The sequence below is a fragment of the Ornithorhynchus anatinus genome, chromosome 6 (assembly GCF_004115215.2).
Source record: "Ornithorhynchus anatinus isolate Pmale09 chromosome 6, mOrnAna1.pri.v4, whole genome shotgun sequence".
NCBI lineage: Eukaryota > Metazoa > Chordata > Mammalia > Monotremata > Ornithorhynchidae > Ornithorhynchus > Ornithorhynchus anatinus.
The window spans coordinates 42,790,639-42,817,914 of NC_041733.1; the positions used below are offsets into that span (position 1 = coordinate 42,790,639).

The window sequence follows — 27,276 nt, forward strand, 5'->3', positions numbered from 1 at the left end:
AAGATTAGGGTGGCGTTAGAGAAGCAGAGTGTATGCGTTAGGCTGCAGTAGGTGATCAAAGAGGAAATGGCTGATTGAGTGACTTAAAACCTCACCGGTAAGGTCTGGGGACTCTTCAAGAGAAGAATCACAATGAGGCTAACGACGTAGGCTACTATTTAAGAACCAGAAGGGTTAGGGCCATCTGTGGGAATGAAAGTAATGTTCTCTCTCCCCGAACCTAAGAGAGATAATGTAGCCACTCTGTTTCCATTACACGGCTTCTGAACAGTAACATTCACCGGGGCTTGAAATCTGCAGCTCAAATAAAGATGACCATCTCCTGACTGACCAACCGGTAAACGCTAGCTGTCCCCGTAAAATCCCGGAATAGATATCAAATGAGCGTATCCCTCCACAGTCTCTGCATTCGAGTTTCGAGACTAGAAGATCCAGCCTTTGCTCTCTGCCGTTGGCAGGCCAGTTTTCCAGTTCCCAAGCAATGCTTTCCTACCGAAAGGAACCACACTTGGGTTTCAGAACTATCTTAGCAACAGAGAAGGATCACTTGACTCTTGTGCTTCCTACCCGATTCCGACGCTAGTGTCTCAAAAACGATTGCAGAAGTGGAACACGAGACACAGCATGGCCAACAACTGGTTGCTCAACATTGCCTCTGCCTCCTGACGGAAGAAAAACCAAAGGGGATACTTACAAAGGGTCAACTAACTTTAAGCAATGAGCTTTGTGGCGATCTAGAAGAGGTTTTTCTTCCACCCCCCACCTCGGTACCATCAGTGATTTTCCCATTAAAAGCAACGGGGAGGGAGGACAGTCTAGGGATGGGTGGAAATAAAAGCCAACAACTCTGGGAACAGTGAAATTAAAACCAAAATGAAACGTCTGACTAGCTAGTCATTGAACGAGCAAGCACTGAGTGAGCCCGTAGTAGCACTCCTGTTTTGTTCAAGAGATCGAAATTTTTCACCTGTTTAAACACCAAACTGGTTGATCTATGCAACTGGTCATCTTCTGTAAAATAGTAATAATAATAATAATGGTATTTGTTAGGCTCTTACTTTGTGCCAAGCAAATTTCTAAGCGATGGAGTAGATAGAAGATAATCAGGTTGGACACGGTCCCTGTCCCACCTGGGGCTTACAGTCTTAATCCTCATTTTACAGATGATTTAACTGAGGTGCTAACTAGAGGACTAATTCTCTGGAGAAAAGACTAATGCTAGGAAAAGTCCAGGGAAAACTTCAGAGAGGCAGATCGGAAGCTAGAGGGACAGAAATCGTACAATGATAAGGGAAGACCGTTAGCAAGGTTACGGATTATGGCAGAAGATAGGACGGTCTGGAGAAAATATATAGAGTCGCGATGAATCGGAAATGACATGGCAGCGCTTGATAATAATAACTGAAGCAGAGAGTAGTGAAGTGACTTGCCCGAGGTCACACAGCAGAACCCAAGTGCTCTAACTCCTAAGCCCGTGCTCTAGCCGCTAGATCATGCTGCTTCCCATAGGTACCTGTTAACTCCTTACTATGGGTCAAGCACTGTTCTAAGCACTGGGACAGATACAAGTTAATCAGACACAATCCCTGCCCCATATGGGGCTCACAGTCTAAAACGGAGGGAGGGAACAGAGTGAATCCCCATTTTACAGATTAGGGAACTGAGGCTCAGTGGTTATTCATAGGAAGAGCAAATGGGACCAAGATTGGAGCGATACACAAGGCGCTTGTTTGACTCACTTGCATTTTAAAATCACCACTAAGTGCAAAATGGTAAAGAAAACAAAACCAGACAGTTCTCCTTAATCTCACTTTCTCCCCTTAGCCCTCTGTTCCATCATCTGTTCTCACTGGATGGGAACAATTGTTTTCTGTAGTTAGCATTAGGGCAGAGTCTCGAGTTTACTGCGCAGAAGGAGGAAATGGTAAACCACTTCCATATTTTTACCAATAAAACCCTCTGGACCCACTACCAGAACGACTGCAGGTGGAAAGTGGGGCGTTCTGGGAGAGAGGTGTCTGTTGTGTCGCTATGGGTCACAACTCCAGGGCATGAGACAAGACAAGTTAGCATTATTATGCAAACAGAGGAAGGGATTTCAGGTGGCACACCTGGGCCAGGTGAATGATTTCCATGAAAATTCCTCTTTTCATGCCGATAACCCTAAAAACCAAAATAAGAGATCGGGGGAAGGGCTTTTGGCATGGTAACAAAGGTGAAGAGGAGGCAGTGTGACCTAATGGAAAGAGCAAAGGGCTGGAGGATCAGGAGATGGGTTCTGATCCAGGCTCTGCCACTCCTCTGCTGGGGGATCTTGGGCAAGCCACTTAACCTCTCTGAGCCTGGCTTTCCTCTGCATAATGGGGCGAGAAACCTGCCTACCTTCTTTCTTAATCAGTATTTAAGTGCTTACTATATATCAGCATGGCTCTAAGCGCAGGTTGGACACGATCCCTGTCCCCCACGGGGCTCACAGTCTTAATCCCTATTGTACACATGCGGTAGCTGAGGCACAGAGAAATTATGTGACTTCTCCAAGTGGCGGAGGCAGGATTAGAACCCAGGTCCTTCTGACTCTGCTCTATCACTGTGTGCACAGCGCTGAACTAAGGAGAGTGCAATACAACAGAGGGGATAGATATGTTCCCTGCCCACCCTGAGAGTCTTAGTTCATGAACCCCAGCTGAGAAGGGGCTGTTTCTATTCCACTTCTCGCGCATCCATCCCAGGGCATAACACCATAGTAAGCACATAAATGCCATAAAAATAAAGGGAAGGAAAATGTTTGAAAGGGGAAGGGGCAGAGCCGAAGTTCCTGGTCTAACTCGCTATCTTAATTCTATTCGCCCACATTTGCAGGACACTTCTGCTGAGCGGCACCGTGGAAAAGAAGAAGTTAGGGCGTTCACTCTCTGTGGGTTTGCAGACCGTCCTCCAAAAGTCAGACCAACTTTGGAAAGGAGCCTGAAACGGCACTCGCAAAGTACACTGAGAAGCAACTGTCATCGCTTAACCGAGGTAATACGATAAAAAAACCACTCTGCACTTTAATTTGCTGAATATGATTAAGAGCAAGTGAGCTGTTGGTAAGCAAAGGAACAAGTTAGTTAACTAGGTGGAATGAACGGACCACCTGTTTTGTTTGCCCAGAAAACAACAATGGCATTTGTTAAGCTTTTACTATGTGCCAAGCACTGTTCTAAGCCCGAAGGAAGATACAAGAGAATCAGATCAAACACGGTCCCTGTCACAAAAAGAACTCAAAAATCTAAGTATTCATTCATTCAACAGTATTTATTGAGCGCTTACTATGTGCAGAGCACTGTACTAAGCGCTTGGAATGAACAAGTCGGCAACAGATAGAGACAGTCCCTGCCGTTTGACGGGCTTACGGTCTAATCGGTGGAGGCGGACAGACAAGAACAATGGCAATAAATAGAGTCAAGGGGAAGAACATCTCGTAAAAACAATGGCAACTAAATAGAATAGAAAGGAGGGGGGACCAGGGATTGAATCTTCATTTTACAGGTGAGGGAACTGAGGCACAAAAAAGTGAAGAGACTTGCCCTAGGTCACACGGCTGACAAGTGATGATGCTGATGATGGCATTTGTTAAGCGCTTACTATGTGCCAAGCACTGTTCTAAGCGCTGGGGCGATACAAGGTGATCAGGTCGAACCACGTGGGGCTCACAGTCTTCATTCCCATTCTACAGATGAGGGAACTGAGGCACAGAGAAGTGAAGTGACTTGCCCAAAGTCACACAGCTGACAAGCGGCAGAGCCTGGATTAGAACTCATGACCTCTGACTCCCTAGGATTAGAACCCAGGTCCTTCTGACTCCCAGACCTGTGCTCTAAGCCACGCTGCTTCTCAAATGTTCTCAAAGGAACTTCATTAGGGTACAGATACAAATGTCAAGTTTGGACTTGCAGGCTTGTTATGAGCAAGAGCATGTCTGCTAATTCTGCTGTATTGTACTCTCCCAAGAGTTTAGTACAGTGCTCTGCACATAACAAGCGCTCAGTAAATACCACTGATTGACTGCATCCACACAGGTTATATCCAAAACTTCTGTTGGTTAAGGGGCACTTAAAAAAAAAAAAAAAGGTATTTGTTGAGTGCTTACTTCAGTTCCCTGCACTGTACTAAATGCTGAGATAGATCCAACTAATGAGGTTGGACACAGTCCATAGCGTGGCTCAGTGGAAAGAGCCTGGGCTTCGGAGTCAGAGTCCATGGGTTCGAATCCCGGCTCTGCCACTTGTCAGCTGTGTGACTGTGGGCAGGTCACTTCACTTCTCTGTGCCTCAGTTACCTCATCTGTAAAATGGGGATTAACTGTGAGCCTCACGTGGGACAACCTGATTCCCCTGTATCTACCCCAGCGCTTAGAACAGTGCTCGGCACATAGTGAGCGCTTAACAAATACCAACATTATTACAACCTGATTCCCCTGTATCTACCCCAGTGCTTAGAACAGTTCTCTGCACATAGTAAGCGCTTAAATACCAACATTATTATTACATTGAGCTCCCAATATTAATCCCCATTTTATGATGAAGTGGCACAGAGAAGTGACTTGTCCAAGGTCCCTCTACACTGTAAGTTCATCATGGGCAGGGAATGTGTCTGTAATATTGTTATATTACCCAGTCCCAAGTGCTTAGCATAGTGCTCTGTACAGAGTAAGCACTCACTAAATATGAATGAGACTGACATAGCAGACAAATGGCAGAGCCAGGATTAGAACCCAGGTCTTTCTGATTCCCTGGCCCGTGCTCTCTTCACAAGGCCACACTACGTTTCCTTCAGCTAAAGGGCCTGGTCTGTCTTTCCCTTGTTTCAGAGAACAGAAAAGCGGGTTAAGAAAGAGTTTTAACATGTAAAGCTTTGCCTTTTTGGGGTTGCGACTGTTTCTCCAGGCAGGGGAGGGCAAACAAACGCCTCAGAGGCCCTTCAGCAGAATCCAACTGATCCACTCTGGTCAGAAAAATAATAATTCTGGTATTTGTGAAGCGGTATGTGCCAGGCACTGTGCTAAGTGCTGGGGTGGATACAAGCAAATCGGGTCCCTGTCCCACAGAGTGCTCACAGTCTCAATCCCCATTTTACAGATGAGGGAACTGAGGCCCAGAGAAGTCGTCAGCTGCTTCCCTGGATCGTAACTTTATCTAGACTGTACGGTCCTTGTGAGCAGGGAACATGTCTAACAACTCTGTTTTGTTGTACTGTCAAGCGATTGAAGCGGTGTGGCCTAGTGCATAGGACACGGGCCTGAGACTCAGGACCCGGGTTCTAATCCCGGCTCAGCCACTTGTCTGCTTTGTGACCTTGGGCAGGCCACTTCACTTCTCTGTGCCTCAGTTACCTCATTTGTAGAGTGGGGACTAAGACTGTGAGCCCCATGTGGGACACGGACTGTGTCCAACCTGATAACTTTGTATCACACAGTGCCCGTCACATACTGAAAGCCCATCGATTAGACTGTAAACCCGTTAAAGGGCAGAGACCGTCTCTATCTGTTACCGATTTGTACATTCCAAGCGCTTAGTACAGTGCTCTGCACAGAGTAAGCGCTCAATAAATACTATTGAATGAATAGTAAATGCTTCAGAAATACCACTAAAAAAAAATCAAATGAAAACAGTACTCTACACCGAGTAAGGACTCAGTTATTATTACTGTTTACAATATAACAATAACTGTGGTATTTGTTAATCACTTACTATGTGCCAGGCACTGTATTAAGCACTAGGGTGAATACAAGCAAATCGGGTTGGACAAAGTCCCTGTCCCATGAGGGGCTCACAGTCTCAATCCCCATTTTACAGATGAGGTAACTGAGGCCCGGAGAACTGAAATGACTTGCCCAGGGCCACAGAGCAGACAAGTGGTAGAGCTGGAATTGGAACCCATGACCTGTTGCGGGCAGGGAATGTCCCATCGTACTCTCCCAAGTGCTTAGTGTAGTGTTCTGCACAGTAGTGTAGTGTCGTGTAGTGTTCTGCACAGTAAGCGTTCAATAAATCCGATGGAATCGAATGACCTTCTGACACCCATTCTCCTGTTACCAGTGGTCCAGGGGGCACCTGGTCACACGACAAGCCAGCTGCAGAATAATCGCAGCACTGCACCCGCCCTGAATCGGGGTCAGTCCAGGGTGGATCATCTGGTCGACTTTGGGGCCTCAACCAAAGGGGAGGGATGAAGACTGTTTACACCAGCGGGAGAGGAATTTCCTCTGTGGAGAGATTATCTCATTTCCCTGCATGCTGTCGGAAAAAGAAAGGATGAACGCTTGGTTGGGCTGGAGATAACGGCGGGGTGGGGAGGATGGGGAAATGGGGAAGCATTTGGGAGTTTGGATTTTTCTAGCTGTAAAAAGGCAGGAGCCTTTGCTGTAAAGGGGTGCGCCCACCAAATTATGCTGGGATGGGGTCCCGGGCATACGAGAAGCAGCGTGGCTTAGTGGAAAGAGCACAACCTTGGGAGTCAGAGGTCGTGGGTCCTAATCCCGGCTCTGCCACTCAGCTGCGTAACTTTGGGCAAATCACTTCACTTCTCCAGGCCTCAGTTACCTCATCTGTAAAATGGGGATTGATTCTGTGAGCCTTACGTGGAACAACCTGATGACCTTGTATCTCCTCCAGCGCCTAGAACAGTGCTTGGCACACAGTAAGCGCTTAACAAATACCATCATTATTATTCTTATTATTATTCACTTCTCTGGGCCTCAGTTCCCTCATCGGTAAAATGGGCATTAAGAATGGGAGCCCTATGTGGGACAGGGATTGTGTTAACCCGATTATCTCGTATCTACCCCAGCACTTAGAACAGTGCACAGCACTGAGCAAGCACTTAACAAATACCATAATTCTTAATTATTACTATCATCATCATGTGGGTCCAGCAAGGGCTTTAGGAAAAGAGGATCGTCTATCTTGTCACCGACCTCTCGCCCACATCCTACCTCTGGCCTGGAACACCCTCCCTCCTCATATCAGATAATTGCTCTCCCCAACTTCAAAACCTTATTGAAGGTCCACCTCACCTCCTCCAGAAAGCCCTCCCTGACTAAGCCCTCCTCTCCTCTTCTCCCCCTCGCTTCTGTGCCTCTCTTACTTGCTCCTTCATTCATCCTCCAGCCCATCCCCGCAGCCCATATGTTTACATCTGTAATTTATTTATCCATTTCTTTATATTAATGTCTGTCTTCCCCTCTACTGAGAGCTTGTTGCAGGCATGAATGTGTCCATTTGTTGTTATACTGTACTCTTTCAAGTGCTTACTACAATGCCTTGTACGTGGTAAGCATTCGAAAAATATGATTAAATGGATCTGCCGAAAGCTGTGGTCTTGGTCTGTGGTCCCCTAGACTGTAAGCTTGTCGTGGGGAGAGAATGTGTCTGTTTATTATTGTATTGTACTCTCCCAAGTGCTCAGTACAGTGTTTCGCACACGGTAAGCGCTCAATAAATATGAGTGAATAAATAACGTTTCCTGGCAGGATGGTACTGTTACCCCTAAAGGATCAGTGGTACCATCTCCCTCTATCTACACCTCAGCGTGCATTCTTCCAGGCGGTAATGCCCCTGTGCCACACTCCAGAGGAGCTCTGACCCGGGTCCATTTCCAAACCTGGAAATAATAATGATGATGGTATTTGTTAAGTGCTTAGTATGCGCCAGGCACTGTAATAATAATAATTATGGTATTTGTTAAGCACTACGTGTCAAGCACTGTTCTAAACACTGCGTGGTAATCAGGTTGACCCACGTGGGGCTCAGGCTTAATCCCCCACTTACAGATGAGGTGACTGAGGCATGAAAAGTGAAATGACTTGCCCAAGGTCACACCGCAGACAAGAGGTGGAGTCAGGATTGGAACCAACTTCCTCGGATTCCCAGTCCTGTGCTTTATCCACTATGCCACGCTGCTTCTCTAATGGTGTCGGGAAGAACTGTGGGCTGTTTTTTTTTAATTATGGTATTTGCTTACTATGTGCCAGGCACTGTTCTAGGCACTGGGGTAGCTACAGGGTAACTAGGTTGGACATAGTCCCTGTCCCACACGGGGCTCACAGTCTTAATCCCCATTTTACAGATGAGGGAACTGAGGCACAGCGGCAAATGCGATCCGAGTCGGCAGGCACAGCCAGGTTTCCCAGGAGAAAGGACTTAGAAAAGCTCTCCAGATGGAGCCCCGGACTGGAGGAAGCCCCTTTTCATTCATTCGTTCGTATTTATTGAGCGCTATGTGCAGAGCGCTGTACTAAGCGCTTGGGAGAGGACAATACAACAATAAACAGACACATTCCCTGCCCACACGAGCTTACCTTTCTGCTCCCATTGGCAAAAAAAATAAATAAAAATGGAATCTTCATCCTGGACCCTTAGGGGAATGTCCAGAGCTTCTCATCTACTTGAGAAAACAAATCTTTTCTGGGCAGAGGAGAATTCTCATTCCAAATTCCAGGATCTCCTCAATCTGGAGGCTTTCCTCACAGAGGGCTCCGACAAACTATGGCGATTTAGAAAGCAGCGTGGCTTAGTGGATAGGGCCCGGGCCTGGGAGTCAGAAGGACTTGGGTTCTAATCGTGGCTCTGCCACATTCAATTCAATCATATTTACTGAACGCTTACTGTGTCCATAGCAGTGTGCTAAGCACTTGGAAGAATATAAGAGAACAAACACACACACACATTCTTGCCCACAGTGAGCTCAGAATCTAGTGGGGACAGAGACATCAATATAAATAGATAAAGAAATAAATAACAGATATATACATATGTGCTGTGGGGATGGGAGGGAGGATGAAGGAGCAAGTAAGAGCGGTGCGGAAAGGAGTGGGAGGAGAGGAGAGGAGGGCTGAGTCAGGGAAGGCTTCTTGGAGGTGCCTTCAATTAAGTTTTAAAGTGGGGGAGAGTCATTGTGTGTCTGATATGAGGAGGAAGGGCGTTCCAGGCCAGAGGAAGGATGTGGGCGAGAGGTCAACAGTGAGACAGAAGAGATCGAAGTACATTTTTGCCATATGTCTGCTGTTTGACCTTGGGCAAGTCACTTTACTTCTGTGGGCTCCAGTCACCTCAACCGTAAAATGGGGATAAGAGTGTGAGCCCCATGCGGGATAGGCAGTGTCTCCAATCTTATTAACTTATATCATCCCCAGTGTTTAGAAAAGTGCTTAGCACATAGTAAGCGCTTAAAGAGTACCATACTTATTTAAGAGGATTCCTTTCCGCCTCTTTCGCCAATGCACGGCTTCGGGAAAAAAGGGGATCATTTCACTAATATCGTCCAGTTTGCCGTTGGTCCGTTTGCCGTTTGAAGTCTTGGTGAAAGGGGAGTATTGGCAACTCATCGTGAGAAGTTGGAGGTGAAAATCTGCATCTCCTCATCCACGTTCAAGGAGTGAAGGCTAAGGATGCCTTGTCCTCAATTCCCCCCTGCCTCCTTCTTACTCCCCCCAGTTTGCTTTGGTATTCAAGAACAAAGAAAGAAAATCACTTCACTCATTTCCTTTATAAAGGTGTTACAAGGTTTACCCTCAAACCTGGTTAAAATATGAAATCCCTATTGAAGACAGCTGGATTTTCCAAACTGGCTCTTTTGAGGATCGAAGAATTTCGGTTCTTGCCAACGATGTGTTGGGGAAAACCATCCCCCTCCCCTCACCAATCACTCCTGTATTTTTTTTTCAGATTCGCTCAGGGTTGCGGTTGGAAACTGTAGACTGTAACAGTTCTTGCCATCACCCTGGAGATGAACATTTTCTTCCATGATTTCCCTCTCAATCGCAACCATCCAAAGGTGTCGAACACAAGATAGCTTGAGAGATCCGTTTCACCCACTTCAGTTTATAAACCAATCTGTTTCCCTTGAAGGAAATTTCGGGGCTGTAATAATCTAGGTGGCCAAGGACTTTGAATTATTGATATTTCTACAATTACGACTAAGCGTGGTTACCATAGATTAAGAGTCAGCACTCCTCTTTAACACATTTTTGCGGGAGAGGGCTGGAAAAAATTGCAAAGGAAAACCTACTGTGACTTAAAGACGTTTCTGTCTTCAAACTCCTTGGCTCTAATTTCCAAGGAGACGATTGATGACATAAAATATATAATTGAAGAATTAATGCCCTTCAACGCAATCGCAAGAGGGGTTCAGTACATTCTCTCTGATTAGTCCAAGAGTTACTATCTGGGCTGGACAGACCAATAAAGATAAGAGTAGCTCTGTGGCTTTCTTTGTAGGCAAAAAGGAAATGATATACAGAGAACTTGGGTGTAAATTGCCTGAGGGGCCAAAAGGGAAATGTTGTGTTTGTCTAAGTTTTGGAACCCAAACTGACATGCAGGGAGGGAGGGCGGAAAGGGAGCAGTGCAGTGGAAATGTTTGGAGAGTACTTGACTGAATGAAGGCATACAACTGCAGTTACCAAAACCCGATATTTATTTTTGGAGGAGACAGAGACCTTTTTTCCCCTCCATCTCAATCCTCCTTTGTAGAAAGAGAGTTTCTATCAAATACGAACCAGCTCTGTGGGTTTCTTGAATTGCTCGCATTTCTAGGGCAGAAATACGATTTAGCTCCTTGAATGCCCAAATCCCTGGACGGTGATTGCACACTAGAAGTTGTGAGGCATTTGAATATGTTTTCAGGGAAAAGAGATTGTCTTCCCACCGTCAATTATGATGGTATCCTAGTAGAAATTTGCTACCCAAGGGGCTAGCAACAATCTTGTCCTATAGTAAGACAGTGAGTAATAGGGGTTCCAAAAAAGTTTGCTCTCCTTATGATGAAGATGATCAGATTTCGGGGAGCAGCTTGGCCTAGTGAAAAGAGCACGAGCCTAGGAGTAAAAGGATTCAAATTCAAATTCCACCTCGACTACCTGCTTGCTGCGTGACTTTGGGTAAGTCACTTCTCTGTGCCTCAGTTTCCTCATCTGTAAATGGGGATTCTCCCTTTTACATAGATAAGGACTGCCACATGGGTCAGGCCTGATTACCATATCTACCACAACGCTCGGCACAAAGTGTTTAACAAATGCCACAATTATTATCATTTATTATTAGCGCCAGACAGAGGGGCCACAGAATCATGGCAGGAAGAGAGGGAGTCGGTGATTGAGAGGGAGAATGGGATCAAAAGCAGACAATATCCCATTAAGTAGCGTTAACAGTAAGCGTTTAAGGGACACCATAATTATTATTATTAGACGGGAAAGAGAAAGTCAGAGAGGTGGACTGGGAAAGGAGATAGAATTGGATGTAGGGCGGGCCCACAAAAATTGGGGTGCTCTGAAAGGTGAAAGGGAGGAGGGAGAGAGGGGGGAGGGAGTGAGAAGAAGGAAAAGAAGACAGAGGTGAAGATAGGCAGAGAGGAAGGGGAGAGCTGATAGTAATAATAATAATAATAATGACAACTATGGCATTGGTTAAGCACTATTCTAAGCACTGGAGTGAATACAAGCAAATCAGGTTGGTCACAGTCCCTGTCCCACATTGGGCTCACAGTCTCAATCCCCATTTGACAGAAGAGGTAACTGAGGTACGGAGAAGTGAAGTGACTTGCCCAACAGCAACACAGCAGACAAGTGACGCAGCCGGAATTAGAACTCATGAGCTTCTGAGTCCCAGGCCCGTGCTCTATCCACTATACCATGCTATGATCCATCACTAATCCCTGTCAGCAGGAGCCGCAGCCCTGAGGTGGGAATTGTACTCCTGTCCCAACTCAGGCAGTCATGGGAATTCCCACTGAAGCCACAACAATAATAATAATAAAAAATTACGGTGTTAAGTGCTGTGTCAAAAACAATACCAAATATTGCGGTAGACCCAAGATAATCAGGGTAGACACTGTCCCCATCCCATGTGGGTTTCACAATCTAAGGGGTAGAATGAGAACAGATATTTAATCTCCGCCTCTCCCTCTTTAACATAAGAGGAGACTGAGGCATATGGGCTCCTAGTCTAATTAGGAGGGAGAACGGGTATCGTATCCCCATTTGGCAAATGTGAAAACTGAAGCCCAGAGAAATTGCTCTGTGGTCGCAGAGCAAGCGGAACCAGGATTAGAACCCAACTCCTCTCGCATCCAGGCCTGTGCTGTTTGGTTTTCAGCCCTCCTGCCCTTTCCTGAAGATATCTCAACCTGGTCAATTTCTCCCCCGTTTAGCAGCAGGCTCACCTGACAATGAAATTCTAGGGGAATCCTGTACTGTGTGCTGAGTGGGAAAGAAAAATGAAAGGGGGCTGGAGGGAAGGAGAAAGACCCTCAAGGTCTGTGCTGAAATTTGGGGCTTCTCAATAATAGAGGTGGTTTCTCCCCAGACACAGGTGATGCCTCTGCAATCTGCCAAGAGGATGTGAGAGTCAGTCCATTGTATTTATTGGGTGCTTACTATGCGCAGAGCACTGTAAGAGTTTGGGAGAGTACAATATAACAGTAAACAGACACCTTCCCTGTCCACAGCGAGTTTACAGTCTAGAGGGGGAGACGGACATTAACAGAAAGAAGTAAATTACAGATATGTACAAACATGCTCTGGGGCTGGGAGGGGAGATGAATAGAAGGAGCAAGTCAGGATGATGCAGAAAGGAGTGGGAGAAGGGGAAAGGAGGGCTTAGTCAGGGAAGGCCTCTTGGAGGAGATGTGCTTTCAACATGCCTTTGAAGGTGGGGAGAGGAACTGTCTGTCGGCTTTGATGGGGGAGAGCGATACCACTGATCCACCACTTGTCAAACAACAGTGCTTGACACACAGTTAAGCACCCAACAAATACCATAATCATCTACTCGAGCAAGGAATAGGGCACAACAGCTTGCATCGTTTGAGGAAGTTATTAATACAGTTTTCCATAGCTCACATACTGATCTGTTTCATCCATTAGATGGAAAATTACCCCATGCAGACCTTTCATGGAAACCCAACATTCTGTGAAAAAAAAGCCAATTTAGGTCCAAAGGACTAAGCCTGTGTTTGTTACTAAACATTTCGCAGGGCCCACACTGAATGCTTTCATGGCAATAAAGCTGATTAGCACACTAAAACCATTCATTTTCTCACCGGTTCATGCAGTTACACAATGAAGTATTTATTGCACCTGTTCTGCCTAGTGATTCCAATGTCAATCTTTTATTTTTTTAAATGGTACTTTAATGTTAAGCACTTACTATGCGCCAGTCACTGTCCTAAGTGCTGAGGTATTCATTCATTCAATTCATTCAATAGTATTTATTGAGCGCTTACTATGTGCAGAGCACTGTACTAAGCGCTTGGGATGAACAGGTCGGCAACAGATAGAGACAGTCCCTGCCGTTTGACGGGCTTACAGTCTAATCGGGGGAGACGGACAGACAAGAACAATGGCACTAAACAGCGTCAAGGGGAAGAACATCTCGTAAAAACAATGGCAACTAAATAGAATCAAGGCGATGTACAATTCATTAACAAAATAAATAGGGTAACGAAAATATATACAGTTGAGCGGACGAGTACAGTGCTGTGGGGATGGGAAGGGAGAGGTGGAGGAGCAGAGGGAAAAGGGGAAAATGAGGCTTTAGCTGCGGAGAGGTAAAGGGGGGATGGCAGAGGGAGTAGAGGGGGAAGAGGTAGATTCCAGCTAATCAGATTCTCCCCCTCTAGATTGTGATCTTGTGTGGGAAGGAAATGTGTCTACCAATTCTATTGCACTGTACTCTCCCAAGTGCTTAGTACAGTGTTCTGCACACATTAAGTGCTCATTAAATGCTCAGTGCTGGGCTGGATACAAGATAACTGAGTTGGTCACAGTCCCCGTCCCACACGGGGCTCACAGTCTTCATCCACATTTCACAGATGAAGTGACTGAGGCACAGAGAAGTGAAGTGACTTGCCCAAAGTCAGAAGGTAGACAAGTGGCAGAGCCAGGATTAGAAACCAGGTCCTCCTGACTCCCTAGGCCGTGCTGCTTCTCTGACCAGAGGGAGGTGGACAAGGACAACACTGTACACCTTTAGACTGTATTCTCATTGAGGGCAGGGAATGTGTCTGTTATATTCTTATAATGTATTCTATGCGCTTAGCACAGTGCTCTGCACACAGTAAGTGCTCAGTAAATACGATTGACTGATTGCGAGATGTCAGTGAAGTGAGCGCCCACCTTCCCTTACACCCCCGAAAAGGGATTCCGTGGGTGCTGCAAAAAAATATTATTAGTTGTTAAGCACTTAAGGGAAGCAGCATGGCATATGGATAGAGCACAGGCCGGGGTCTCAGAGGGTCATGGGTTCTAATCCCAGCTCTGACACTTGTCTACTGTGTGATCTTGGGCAAGTCATTTCACTTCTCTGGGCCTCACTCACCTCATCTGTAAAATGGGGATTGAGAGTGTGAGCCCCATGTGGGACAGGGACTGTGTCCAACCTAATTTGCTTGTATCTACCCCAGCGCTTAGGAGAGTGCCTGGCACATAGTTAGCGCTTAAATACTATAACTATCATTATTACTTGATGGGAGAAAGAGAGAGAGAAGAGAGAGATGGAAAGAGACGGAAAGACAGAGATGGAAAGAGAGGGAGAAAGGGAGATGGAGAGCGACAGAGAGATGGAGAGCGACAGAGAGATGAAGAGCGACAGAGAGATGAAGAGCGACAGAGAGATGGAGAGCGACAGAGAGATGGAGAGCGACAGAGAGATGGAGAGAGAGACAGGGAAAGAACGAGAGACAGAGAGAGGGAGAGGGAGAGAGAGGAGAGAGAGAAAGGGAAAGAAGAAGAGATGAAAGAGAGAGAGATAGAAAGATAGAAGGAGAATGTGTGTATGTACGTGTGTGTATATGGCTGAAAGTATTGCAAAAGAATGCAAAACAGTATTTTGAGGAAATCTGAATCGCTCCCCATTTCAAACTGTATGCTGTTGCTAGTTACCACTTGAAACAGTGGAATTGAGTCCATTAATGTGGTGCTGAAGGAGCTGGAAAAACCCATCAACTCATTTCAAAGAGCCAATGGTTCAGCTGAATCCTCCTGATGCTAACTCATCGCTAAAATGGAATTTGAGTTCAAAGTAGAAAGTACACTTTCACGATCACCCGATTATTGCTGATTCTAAGAAATTGGTGTTCAGAACCTCCAAGGGGTGACTTTGCCTGGTTGTGTTCGGCGGCAGTTTGGAGTGCGTCCAGATTTAGAGAAAGGAAATGTTGGACTAGAACTCTAAGGGAGGATAGGAGTCGGAGGTCATGGGTTCTAATCCCCACTCCATCACCTGTCAGCTGCATGATTTTGGGCAAGCCACTTAACTTCTCTGTGCCTCAGTTACCTCATCTGTAGAATGGGGATGAAGACTGTGAGCCCCACGCAGGACAACCTGATTACCTGGTATCCATCCCAACACTTAGAACAGTGCTTGGCACAAAGTACCAATTACCATCATTATTATACTGGACTCTCCCAAGCGCTCTGTACAGTGCTCTGCACACAATAAGTGCTCATTAAATATGACTGAATTAATGACCTCCTTATAGCTTAGGGCTTTCTAAGGCATTGGAACTTTTTCTTAGGCAAGGAGCTTAGAGCCCTCTAGATTGTAAACTCCTTGGGGGCAGGCACTGTATCTATCAATTTTATTGTATCCATCCACGCCTCAGTCCAGTGTTCTTCCCCCAATAAGCACTGAAATACTAAATAGGGAAACAGCGTTGCCTAGTGTAACGAGCTCAGGCCTGGGAGTCAGAGGGCCTGGTTTCTAATCCTGACCCTGCCACTTATGTGCTGTGTGACCTTGGGCAAGTCACCTCTCAGTGCCTCAGTTTTTTCAACTGTAAGATAGGGATTCACGTCCTGTTCTCTCTCCTACTTCAACTGGGAACCCCATGTGGGACAGGGGCCGTGCCCAAACCTATTAACTTGTCTCTGCCCCGGCGCTTAGCACAAGGCTGGACACATAGTAAGCGCATAACAAATACCATAAATAAAATAATCGTCAAATACCATTGACTGACAGGAGACAGGCTTTAATTACAGAAAATTAGCATGCTATGGAACGCATTTCGCCTGTCTTCAAAAAAAGGAAAACACTGGGGTGCTTTTATCGGTCTATTGGTCATGAGAAAGATGCAGGTCTCCGGTGATTAAGCAAACCTCCAAATTCCTTCAACAGTATTTATTGAGCGCTTACTATGTGCAGAGCACTGTACTAAGCGCTTGAAATGTAATGGTTCTCAATTTTATGGTGGTACTTTGGTCCTTCTAATCTGGAAATAGCAATGATACAGCCAAGCCCAGAGAGGCCAGGATTCTGACTGGATTTGCCCTCCTTGCATCTGAACCTATCTCCACAGACATAACAGGAGACCAGAGAGGGAGGGAATGGATTAAGAGAGATAAAGGAGGAGGAGAATGAAGGCACTCATCAGACTGGGGAAGGAAAGCAAAAAGAAAAAAAATAAAGAAGATTGGGTAGATGTGTTTAGAGAGGACTGTTCATGGAAAATGGAAAAGGGAATAGATTAGGATTTAAAAACGCACGGTTTTGTGTGTTTTTGTTTTTATGGTATTGGTTAAGCGCTTACTATGTGCCCGGCACTGTAAAGAGCACTGGGGTAGATACAAGCTGATCAGGTTGGACACAGTCCCTGTCCCACACGGGGCTCACAATCCTCATCCTATGCTTGAATACAGCTATAGCTACACACATTTTTGGATGGACACACAAACACACTTCCCTGATTAACCCTCATCCTCCTTGTCACGTCATCTTATTAGTCACCTTAGTACTCATGCGTAACACCTGCCTATCTATGGCAGTTTTTGCTCTTTAGTCTAGGCACGTAATCTTTTCCCTTCAGAATGGTTGGCGATTTGGGTCTGAACGTCCTCAGACGAAAAACTCCTCGCGGGTAGGGACTCCATCTTTACTTCAACTGGAACCTCTTGAGGTCTCACCCTGTCAAGTGTTCTACCCGTAGCTGTAGGAACTGATAAATGCTATCGATAACGTTCACGTTAAAGGGTCGACTTAACCCAAAAAGGTTTCTGGGCCACTCTGAAAAGCTAGGATAAAATGGGGAGGCAGAACGTGATTACAGACCCTCAAAAATCTAGTTGTTTTAAATCAGGTTAGAGGATGGATATGCACTCAGAAGAAGGGAAAAAGGTCAGGCCACAGATTCTGGGGGCTCTAGACTCACTTTCCTGGAGAGCACGGAGCAATCCTTTCTATGAGCACACGCCCTTTGTTATCAATCATTTATTTCTCTCTTGATGATCTTGAAGGCTAGCCTTATCAGGACAGAGAAGAGGATAAAGTCCAAAGATTTCCAAGGATAAAAACATGACAGAGCGGATCTTCCTTTGTTACACTATGATGGCTGTATCAGAGGAAATGCGGGGAGGAGGGATTCCGATTAAAAAGAACAAAAAACAAAAAGAAGGTGGGAAGGGGGGGAACGAAGAAGAAAAGAAATCACAACCATTGTGCATCTCCCCAGTCCACACTGCTTAGCTATTTATCTCACAGATTTTCCCCCTTCGCCAAATGCCCAAAGTGGGAATATCTAAGTATATTCCCAAATGACAACCCAAAGAGCCGATCAGCAGCGGTCAAAGTCTCACTGCCCTTCCTGGGAAAGGGTTATCCCAAAGTGTTTATCTCCCTGCTCTTTGGAGGGAATGGATTTCCGGGACCGACCTCACTGTCTGAATTGGTACAGCTGTGTTATTTCCTAGACTGATTCTGAAAGTTAACAACCCGCTTGCCTCATCCATCTCAGTTCCAGTTCCCCTTTTCACAACCTCTGAGGTACATTCTGGCCCCTGCTCCGGCCCTTGGTTCGAAACCCGCCAGCCACAGATGACCACCCCCCCGGACATTCTTCACCTTAGCAATTCCCCCCACCAAAGGCGGCTGTAATAATAATAATAATGGACTAAGCGCTGAGGTGGATACAAACAAATCGGGTCGGACACAGTCCCTGTCCCACACGGGGCTCACAGTCTCAATCCCCATTTTACAGATGAGGCAACTATGGCCCAGAGAAGTGAAGTCATTTGCCCGAGGTCACACAGCAGATGTGGCGGAGTTGGAATTAGAACCCACGGCCTTCTGCCTCCCAGGCCCGTGCTCTACGCCATGCTGCTTCAGTAAATTAAAACCTGATCAACCTAGAGGGAGAACTCAGCTCCCAACTTCATTTTTATTAATAGCAAAATCCCCGCTTTGAATCGGATTATAAATTTCATTAAGGCTCAGGGAAGTTGCCTGAAATTACCCAACTGGGAAAGCCACTATTTAGCCACTGTCCAGATCAAATCAGAGGGAAAAGGATTCACCTCATTTTAAGCTGGTAGACTGGAGCTTGGTTTGCAAACACCAATTACTGATTACTTCAGAATCTCACTACATTGTGCCTGTTTGCTTAGGTGTAGCTTGACAGCTTCTCCAAAGGATCTTGGGTTTCGCGATAGATCGCTATCGACTCTCGAGTATGTCTTTGGGGGAAAGCAGACTAACCCCGTCTTGAAGTCACCTTTGGTGAGAATGGAAGGAAAAGTCCTAAAAGTAGTGTGCTCTACAATGAGCACAACCTGGAAGGTTGTTCTGGGCAGGGAATGTGTCTTTTTATTCTTGTATTTTCCCAAGCACTTAGTACAGTGTTTTGCACACAGTAAGTGCTCAGTAAGTATGACTGAATGAACAGAGGTGCAAATAGTCTCCATGTGGGTTACAATGACAAATTTTTCCAATTTCCACCCTCAAATCACCCTCATTCTGTTAAAGATAAAAAATGTGAAGCTGGTTAAGCCAAGAAGCTGGCGGATGGGGTGCGGGGAGGATCAGTCAATCAATGGTATTTATTGAATGCTTACTATGTGCAGATCCACTGTACTAAGCACTTAGGAGAGCCCAGTACAACAAAATTAGCAGACACATTCCCTGCCCAAAATGAGGGGAGTGAAAAATGATGCATCAAAGACAGACCCCAGCAATTTGTAACAGGATTAACTGCAATTTCAGAGCTATGGGCAGAGAATGTGTCTGTTAACTGTTACAATGCATTAATTCAATTCATTCACTTGTATTTATTGAGCATTTACTCTGTGCAGAGCGCCGTACTAAGCGCTTCGGAGAGTACGACAGAACAGTATAACAGAAACATTCCCCGCCCACAACGAGCTTACATTCTGTGGCCCAATGAACATGGGACGGGCTGCGCCTCTCATTCATTCCATCGTATTTCATTTATTCAGTCAGAGTTATTGAGGGCTTACTGGGTGCAGAGCACTGTGCTTAGCGCTCGGGAGAGTACGACAGAATATAACAGACGCATTCCCTGCCCACAACGAGCTTACAGTCTGTGACCTTGTAAACACGGAAAGAGGTGAGTCTCATCTGCCGAGGTTCTTGATGAGACCAACCCGACAAACCCTAGAACTTGGCTGTTCAACTGCCTCCCGGTTACATTTCTAATTCCAAGAGGTCTCCCGCTCAACCCTCTGAGCTCACTGTGGGCAGGAATGTGTCTGTTGCTATATCGTACTCTCTCGAGCACTTAGTACCGTGCTCTGCACACAGTAAGTCCTCAAAAAATACGACTGAATGACTGAAAGAGGTCCATGACTCAATGAGGGGCCACTTGAAAATAAGACTTGAATGCCGTTTCTTTTCTCATTCTCAGCGGAGTATACAAAGAGAAGCTGGAGTCCTTGTGATAACCAACACTTTCTTTTCTTTTGGAGCCTCACGCCAAGCAAAGGCAAGAATTTGTTTCTAACGCGTGATTTCCAACTGCAGGTACGAAGAGGGGGAAAATACCTCTGAGATCAGAATTTGACCCCTGGCATTTAGATAGCAGGGCTTTAATGATATAAAATAGATAGCAGGGCTTTAATAAGACAAGTCACCACATCAGCTGAGGCGGGGCTCATTTCCAAATACCTTTCCCTCACCTCCGCCCCAAACCCTCTATCAGATCCTGATGAGTTGATGCTTTTAAACGATCTTATCCTTGCAGTGGGTGAAGCAATGAGAATTACACCGACAGCCAAGCCCTATTTGTAATGTCAAGTAATTTCTCATCGTGGTCAAACGTCGACATCATCCCAAGGCTAAAGAGAGCTAATTAATCCTGGTGTATTACCTCGCTGGAACTAGTTCGGAAAAGCGCATTTTACTTCAAGAAAATCTGAGGCAAACTCGATTATCCCTGCGAGAGAAGCAGTCGCTAGTCATGCTTAAGAAATCAAACCAGAATACCGTGGTTTGAAGTTAGAGCTACCCCATGGAAAAAGGGATGTGGTATGAAGAGAACGCAATTCCCTGGATCATCCACTCACCAGCGTGGGAATCGTCTGACGATTTACAAATAAAAACGATAGCAATCAGTGATACTGAGCGCTTCCTGGGGTCAGAACACTGTACTAAGCGCTTGGAGCAGGACAACACAATAGAGAAGCAGTGTGGTCTAGGAGAGAGAGCACGGGCATGGGAGTAAGAGGACCGGATTTCTAATCCCAGCTCCGGCACTGGGCTGCGTGTGGCCTCAGATGGGTTACTTCACTTCTCTGAGCCTCAGTTTCCACAGGTGGACAATGGGGATTAAATCTTCCTCCCTCCTGGGCTGTGAGCCCCATATCGGCCTGGCCTAGTGGATACAGCACGGGCCTGGGAGTCAGGAGGTCATGGGTTCTAATCCCTCGTCTGCTGTGTGAGTTTAGGCAAATCACTTAAATTCTCTGTGCCTCAGTTCCCTCATCTGCAAAACTGGGATTAAGACTGAGCCCCGTGTGGGACAGGGACTGCGTCCAACCCGATTACCTTGTATCTACCCCGGCGCTTAGAACAGTGCCCGGCACGTAGTAAGCGCTTTAAATACCATAATTATATGGGTCAGGGACTAATGTCCAATTTACTTAACTTGCATCTCCTCCAGCACTTAGGACAGTGCTAGACACCTACTAAGCACTTAATAAATGCACCACCCAAAAATACAATAGTTGGTAGACATCATCCCTGCCCGGCGAGGAGTTTCCAGTTTACGTGATGCAGCTGTGGTTCCTGCAGTAGGTAATTTCATCAGCGACATCGTCATCCCAAGTACGGCATTTACTACTGAGCAATTCTGTGAGTATTCCCAAAAGCCGGGATACAGGTTAGGCCCCAGAAATCGGGCAACAAAACCCCCTCGGAGCCTTGGCTGCTTTGTGGCCCCCTGACTAAATGCCCTCGGGACACTGGAGGTCAAGCCTATCACCACCCTGAGCATTTGATGGGATGTTGAGCCTCCCCGGCTTTGGAATTGGCCGTTCCTTTCTGTCAACTGGGGGGGAGGGTGGGGGGAAAAGAGGGTTCCTCATATTTTTTTCCGGTCTCTCGTTCTCTGGAAAGAGCTCATCGGTGGTTCGGGGGAAGTTGTCCAGGGGTAATTACAACTGGTGCTTCTTTTATAATCAAATCACCCACCTGCTAAAAACAACTGCGGCCGCGCTGAAGAATGCGGGATGGCTTATTTGTCTTCATTAATAAACAGCCCTTTAAGATTCTTAATAATAATAATAATAATAGCTCCCTTCTTTCACCCCTCCCTCAGCCCCACAGCACTTGCCTACATATCCATAATTTACTTATATTGTCTGCCCCCGCTGTCTAGACTGTGAGCTCATTGTGGGCAGGGACTGTGTCAACCAACGCTCTTAAAGTGTCCTCTCCCAAACGCTTAGTAAAGTGCTCTGCACATGGTAAGTGCTCGGTAAATACCACTGATTTATTACTGGACTGAAAAAAATAATAAAAAAATAATGTGAGAAGGGCTTTCACAGAGTCTTTCCTGGTGAAGAGAGTAGACTGTGAGCCTGTCAAAGGGCAGGGACTGTCTCTGTTACCGATTTGTCCATTCCAAGCGCTCAGTACAGTGCTCTGCACATAGTAAGCGCTCAATAAAAACTATTGAATGAATGAAAGAAAAGCTCAAGGTCACAGGAATAACAAATAGCTCAGGTTTGCAGGCCAACCACGCTGGGAACAAGCGGTTCTCCTTTCTTTCGAGGGACGCTGTATTGGGCAAGCCAACAGACTGGAAGACATCCTGGCTCAGTGGAAAGACCTAGGGCCCGCGAGTCAGAGGACCTGGGTTTTAATCTCACCCAATCCGTGTCCCATCTGGGGCTCACAGTCTTAATCAGCGTGGCTCAGTGGAAAGAGCCCGAGCTTGGGAGTCAGCGGTCACGGGTTCGAATCTTGGCTCCACCACTTGTCAGCTGTGTGACCGTGGGCAAGTCACTTCACTTCTCTGGGCCTCAGTTCCCTCATCTGTCAAATGGGGATTAACTGTGAGCCTCACGTGGGACAACTCGATTATCCTGTATCTACCCCAGCGCTTAGAACAGTGCTCTGCACATAGTGAGCGCTGAACAAATACCAGCATTATTATTATTAATCTCCATTTTAACCGATGAGCTGACTGAGGCCCAGAGAAGTGAAGCGACTTACCCAAGGTCACCCGGCAGGCAAGTGGCGGGGCTGGGATTCGAACTCGGGGCCTCACCCCCCAGGCCCAGGCTCTTTCCATGCGGCCACACCGCTTCCCCGCCAGCAAGCCGGCTCTGGATGCAGTTATCGCGGTTTCTCAGGGGCCAGAAATAGCTCCATTTCGGTTCGTCTCAACCGCAAAAAGATTACAACCGTGGAGCACCACTCCCTCTTGACCAAAGACGGCAGATCCGATGGTTAGGAGATGGAATTAGGAGTTACCCGCACACCTTCTAGCCTCATCCTTCCGTGTCCGTTTACCTTCGGCAAATATTCACCTCTCATAACCCCCTTCCGCCGTTTGCAGATTCATTCGTATTTATGGGTGCTGACCGTGTGCGGAGCATTGTACTAAGCGCTTGGGAGAGTACACTCCAGTAGAAGCAGCGTGGCTCAGTGGAAAGAGCCCGGGCTTGGGAGCCAGAGGTCATGGGAAGAAGCAGGAATAGTAGGAAAAGGAGGGCAGGGGGATCAAGAAAATAGAGAAGCAGCACGGCATAATAATAATGATGGTATTTGCTAATAATAATAATAATGTTGGTATTTGTTAAGCGCTTACTATGTGCAGAGCACTGTTCTAAGCGCTGGGGGTAATCAGGTTGTCCCATGTGAGGCTCACAGTTAATCCCCATTTTACAGATGAGGTCACTGAGGCACAGAGAAGTGAACTGACTTGCTCACAGCCACACAGCTGACAAGTGGCGGAGCCGGAATTCGAACCCACGACCCTTGACTCCCAAGCTCGAGTTCTTTCCCCTGAGCCACGCTGCTGCTCTGCTGCTGCTGAGCTACTTCTCTGAGCGTAAGTTAAGCGCTTACTACGTGCAAAGCGCTGTTATGACAACCTCACAACCCTGTATCTACCTCAGCGCTTAGAACAGTGCTCTGCACGTCATAAGCGCTTAACAAATACCGACATTATTATTATTGTCACCGACCATCTCAAGGTCAAATGCTATCCCGTGACCTCCTGAGCCAGCGGGCGCAACTGGGAAGTGAGGGTGGGATAATGCTCCGACAAAACTGCCGGACAAAAAGCCGGGAATCCAGAAGGTGCCCCTCGCCCCCTTGCCAATCAAATTAGCTACGGGGGGAGGGGGAGGGCAGAGAGTGGATAAACTGAGGCTGGAAGCTGGAACGGCCTAGGAATAAAGGTGATAAATACCTGACCGTCTGGGCAGAGGATCGAGACTTGCGGCGGCCGGCCTCAGGTCGCCTCCGTCCAGAGCGTGAGAAGGCCGCTCTGCCTGCAGCGAGGAGCGAGGAGGGATGGGGGAGCGACCCGTCCTGCTCAACGCCAGGGGGATGTAACGTTTAAGTGGATTTAAGGCCTAAGCGCATTCCTCCCGAGCGGGACGTGATCACGGTGGGAGGCAGCCGCCTCACCGAGCGCGAGTAGCACGTGAGTGGATTTAACGTTTAATTCGAATCCTCCCACTCGGGAGCTAACTACCTCACAGAGTGTGAGTAGCACAAAAGTGAATTTAAAGTCTAAGTGGACACCTCCCGAGTGGGACGTGAACAGGGTGGGAGCTCGGATTTAAGGCCTAAGTGGATTCCTCCCGAGTGGGACGTGAACAAGGTGGGAGCTAATTACCTCACCCGAGTGTGAGTAGCACATAAGTGGATTTAACACCTAAGCGGACACCACCCGAGTGGGACGTGAACACGGTGGGAGCTTGGATTTAAGGCCTAAGTGGATCCTCCCGAGTGGGACGTGAACATGGTGGGAGCTAACTACCTCACCCGAGTGTGAGCAGCACATAAGTGGATTTAACACCTAAGCGGACATCTCCCGAGTGGGACGTGAACACGGTGGGAGCTTGGATTTAAGGCCTGAGTGGACACCTCCCGAGTGGGACGTGAACACGGTGGGAGCTTGGATTTAAGGCCTAAGTGGACTCCTCCCGAGTGGGACGTGAACATGGTGGGAGCTAACCACCTCCCCGAGTGAGAGTAGCACAAAAGTGGATTTAAGGCCTAAGCGGACACCTCCCGAGTGGGACGTGAACACGGTGGGAGTTTGGATTTAAGGCCCAAGCGGATTCCTCCCGCGTGGGGAGGGCACCGCGTGCGAGCAAACCGTAAATCGATTCCACCTGGGTGGGCCTGGGTGTTCTGCCAGGCACGAGGAACACGCAAGCATATTCCTCCCGTCAGGGAAGCGCTAATATCACCACACAAGTATATTCCTCCCGTTAGGGAAACTGCAACTCCACCCATACTCCCATTCCTCCCCAAAGGGAGTTCAATACGTTGCGTCACAATAATCAAATAATTCAATTCCCTTCACGGAATAAATTTTATAGAAACTCGGGCTTTCCGTCCCCGGTCTCTCTCTCACCGGGCCCATTCCGAACGAACCCCTCCCCGGCGACGGGTGACACCACCCCAGCGCTTAGTACAGTGCCTGGCGCATAGTAAGGGCTCAAACAAAAAACGCGACGACTATTATCTGGACTTAATTTTAGTGTCTCTCCCACCACACCCCAGTATAACCTCATTGAGGGCGGAAATTTACATCCACCAACTCTACCGCAACGTACTCGCCCAACCGCTTCCGTTCACTGCTCCGCTCACAGTAGGAGCCCAATAAATACCGCTGATTGATCCGCTCAATCGGTGATTGATCCGCTCGATCGCATCGACCCCCTACCGGATTAGATCCGTAATTCAACCCTTTGAGCGGGGCCCTCGGGGATCGGGGAGGGGGATGCGAGCCCTGGCAAGACCACCCTGGAAAACGACAACGTGCATTCACTTCGATCCTATGTACTGAGCGCTTCCTCCGTGCGGAGCACTGGGCTAAGCGCTTGGAAAGGACAATACGGCCATAAGTGCCCACAGTGGGCTCACAGTCTAGATAAGCAGCGTGGCTCAGTGGCAAGGCACAGGCTTTGGAGTCAGAGGTCATGGGTTCGAATCCCGGCTCTGCCCCGTCAGCTGCGTGACTGCGGGCGAGTCACTTCACTTCTCTGGGCCTCAGTGACCTCATCTGGAAAATGGGGATTAAGACTGTGAAGCCCCACGTGGGACAACCTGATTCCCCTGTGTCTCCCCCGGCGCTTAGAACAGTGCTCGGCACATAGGAAGCGCTTAACAAATACCGACATTATCATTATTATTATTATAACGGCACAGGGATGGCCTGAAGGAGGTGGGGACAGGCGAGGGTCACCCCTCCCCAATTAAAGCCACCCCCTCCCCACTATCCGCCAGGCCGTCACCCTCCCCACCTCCGAAACCTTATTAAGGTCACGTCTCCTCCAGGAAGCCCTCCCCGATTACGCCCTCCTCCCCCTCGACTCCCTCTCCCTTCTCCGTCACCCCCCGGACTTGGATCTGCACCCTCTCGACCGTCAGCTCGTTGTGTCTGTGTATTGGTATACTGCGCTCTCCCCAGCGCTTAGGACAGCGCTCTGCACGCAGTAAGCGCTCAATAAATACGACCCAACGAATGAATACGTTTTGAGTCCCTGGTAGTCACCCTCACATTTAAGGATCTATCTGAAATTGATTTAATCAATTGACGACTACAATTTCTTCCCTTGCAGAGGGTCTGTCTCCCCCGCTCTAGTCTGTCACCTCCTCCCGGGCGGGAAACGTCATTCGCTCGTTATGTACTGAGCGCTTACTGTGTGCAAAGCACTGTACTAAGCGCTTGGGAGACTACAGTATAAGAGACAGGCACATTGCTGCCCACAGCGAGCTCACAGCCTTGAGGGGGAGGGAAGGTGTCCAACTCGCTTAGAGCGCACGTTCCCAAGTGCTTAACGCAGTGCTCCGCACCCAGTAGGCGCTCACTTGGACCAGTGCTTGGCCCAGAGTAAGCGCTTAACAAATACCATCGTTACGATTATCGATAAATAAAATCGAATGACTGAATTTACCTCACCCCCTATAGACGGCAAACTGGGCAGGGATCAGGTTTAGCGGCTGTGATGACGTTTACCGGCTGTTACAATGCACTCAGGACAGCGCTAAGCGCTTAGTACAGTGTCTTGCACGTAGGAAGCGCTCAACAGATACGACTGGGTCAGTGAACTCCCCCAAGCAGTCAGTACAGTGCCCGGCACCCAGAAAGAGCTCACTAAATGCCACCGATAGATCCGATAAGTCCTATCTACCCCAGGCCCGGGGGGTGGTCAGAAGGTCGTGGGTTCTAATCCCGACTCCGCCGCCTGTCTGCCGTGTGACTTTAGGCAAGTCACTTCACTTCTCTGTCCCTCAGGGGAGCCCCATGCGCTCAGAACAGTGCCCGGCGCTTAGAAAAGTGCTTTGCACATAGTAATAATAATAATAATGTTGGTATTTGTTAAGCGCTTACTATGTGCCGAGCACTGTTCTAAGCGCTGGGGTAGACATAGGGGAATCAGGTTGTCCCACATGGGGCTCACAGTCTTAATCCCCATTTTACAGATGAGGGAACTGAGGCACAGAGAAGTGAAGTGACTTGCCCACAGTCACACAGCCGACAAGTGGCAGAGCTGGGATTCGAACTCATGAGCCCTGACTCCAAAGCCCGTGCTCTTTCCACTGAGCCACGCTGCTTCTCCAAATAGCATCACTATTACGCGGGAGAGGGACCGATTGGGTTGTCTTCCCCCTCGCCACCGGCGCTTAGTACAGTGCCTGGCACATAGTAAGCACTTCCCAAATACCACAATCATTATTACCACCTCCTAAGTAAATGGAGATTGAGACTGTGAGCCCCACGCGGGGCAGAGGACTGTGTCCAACCCGATTAGCTTGTGTCCCC

General features: G+C 47.5%; 1 protein-coding gene across 2 annotated transcripts in view; it reads right to left on the reverse strand.

Annotated features, from left to right (window-relative positions):
* ATP7A (ATPase copper transporting alpha) overlaps positions 1 to 27,276 on the reverse strand; it is a 93,048-nt gene that overhangs the window by 64,624 nt on the left and 1,148 nt on the right. The window contains exon 1 of one of the 2 annotated variants that reach the window (XM_029067343.2): positions 568 to 634. The exons of the other annotated variant lie outside the window; for it this stretch is intronic. The gene's annotated coding sequence lies outside the window, so the exon portion shown is untranslated. Of the gene's footprint in view, positions 1 to 567; positions 635 to 27,276 lie in introns of those variants that run through there. 2 annotated transcript variants of the gene reach the window in all.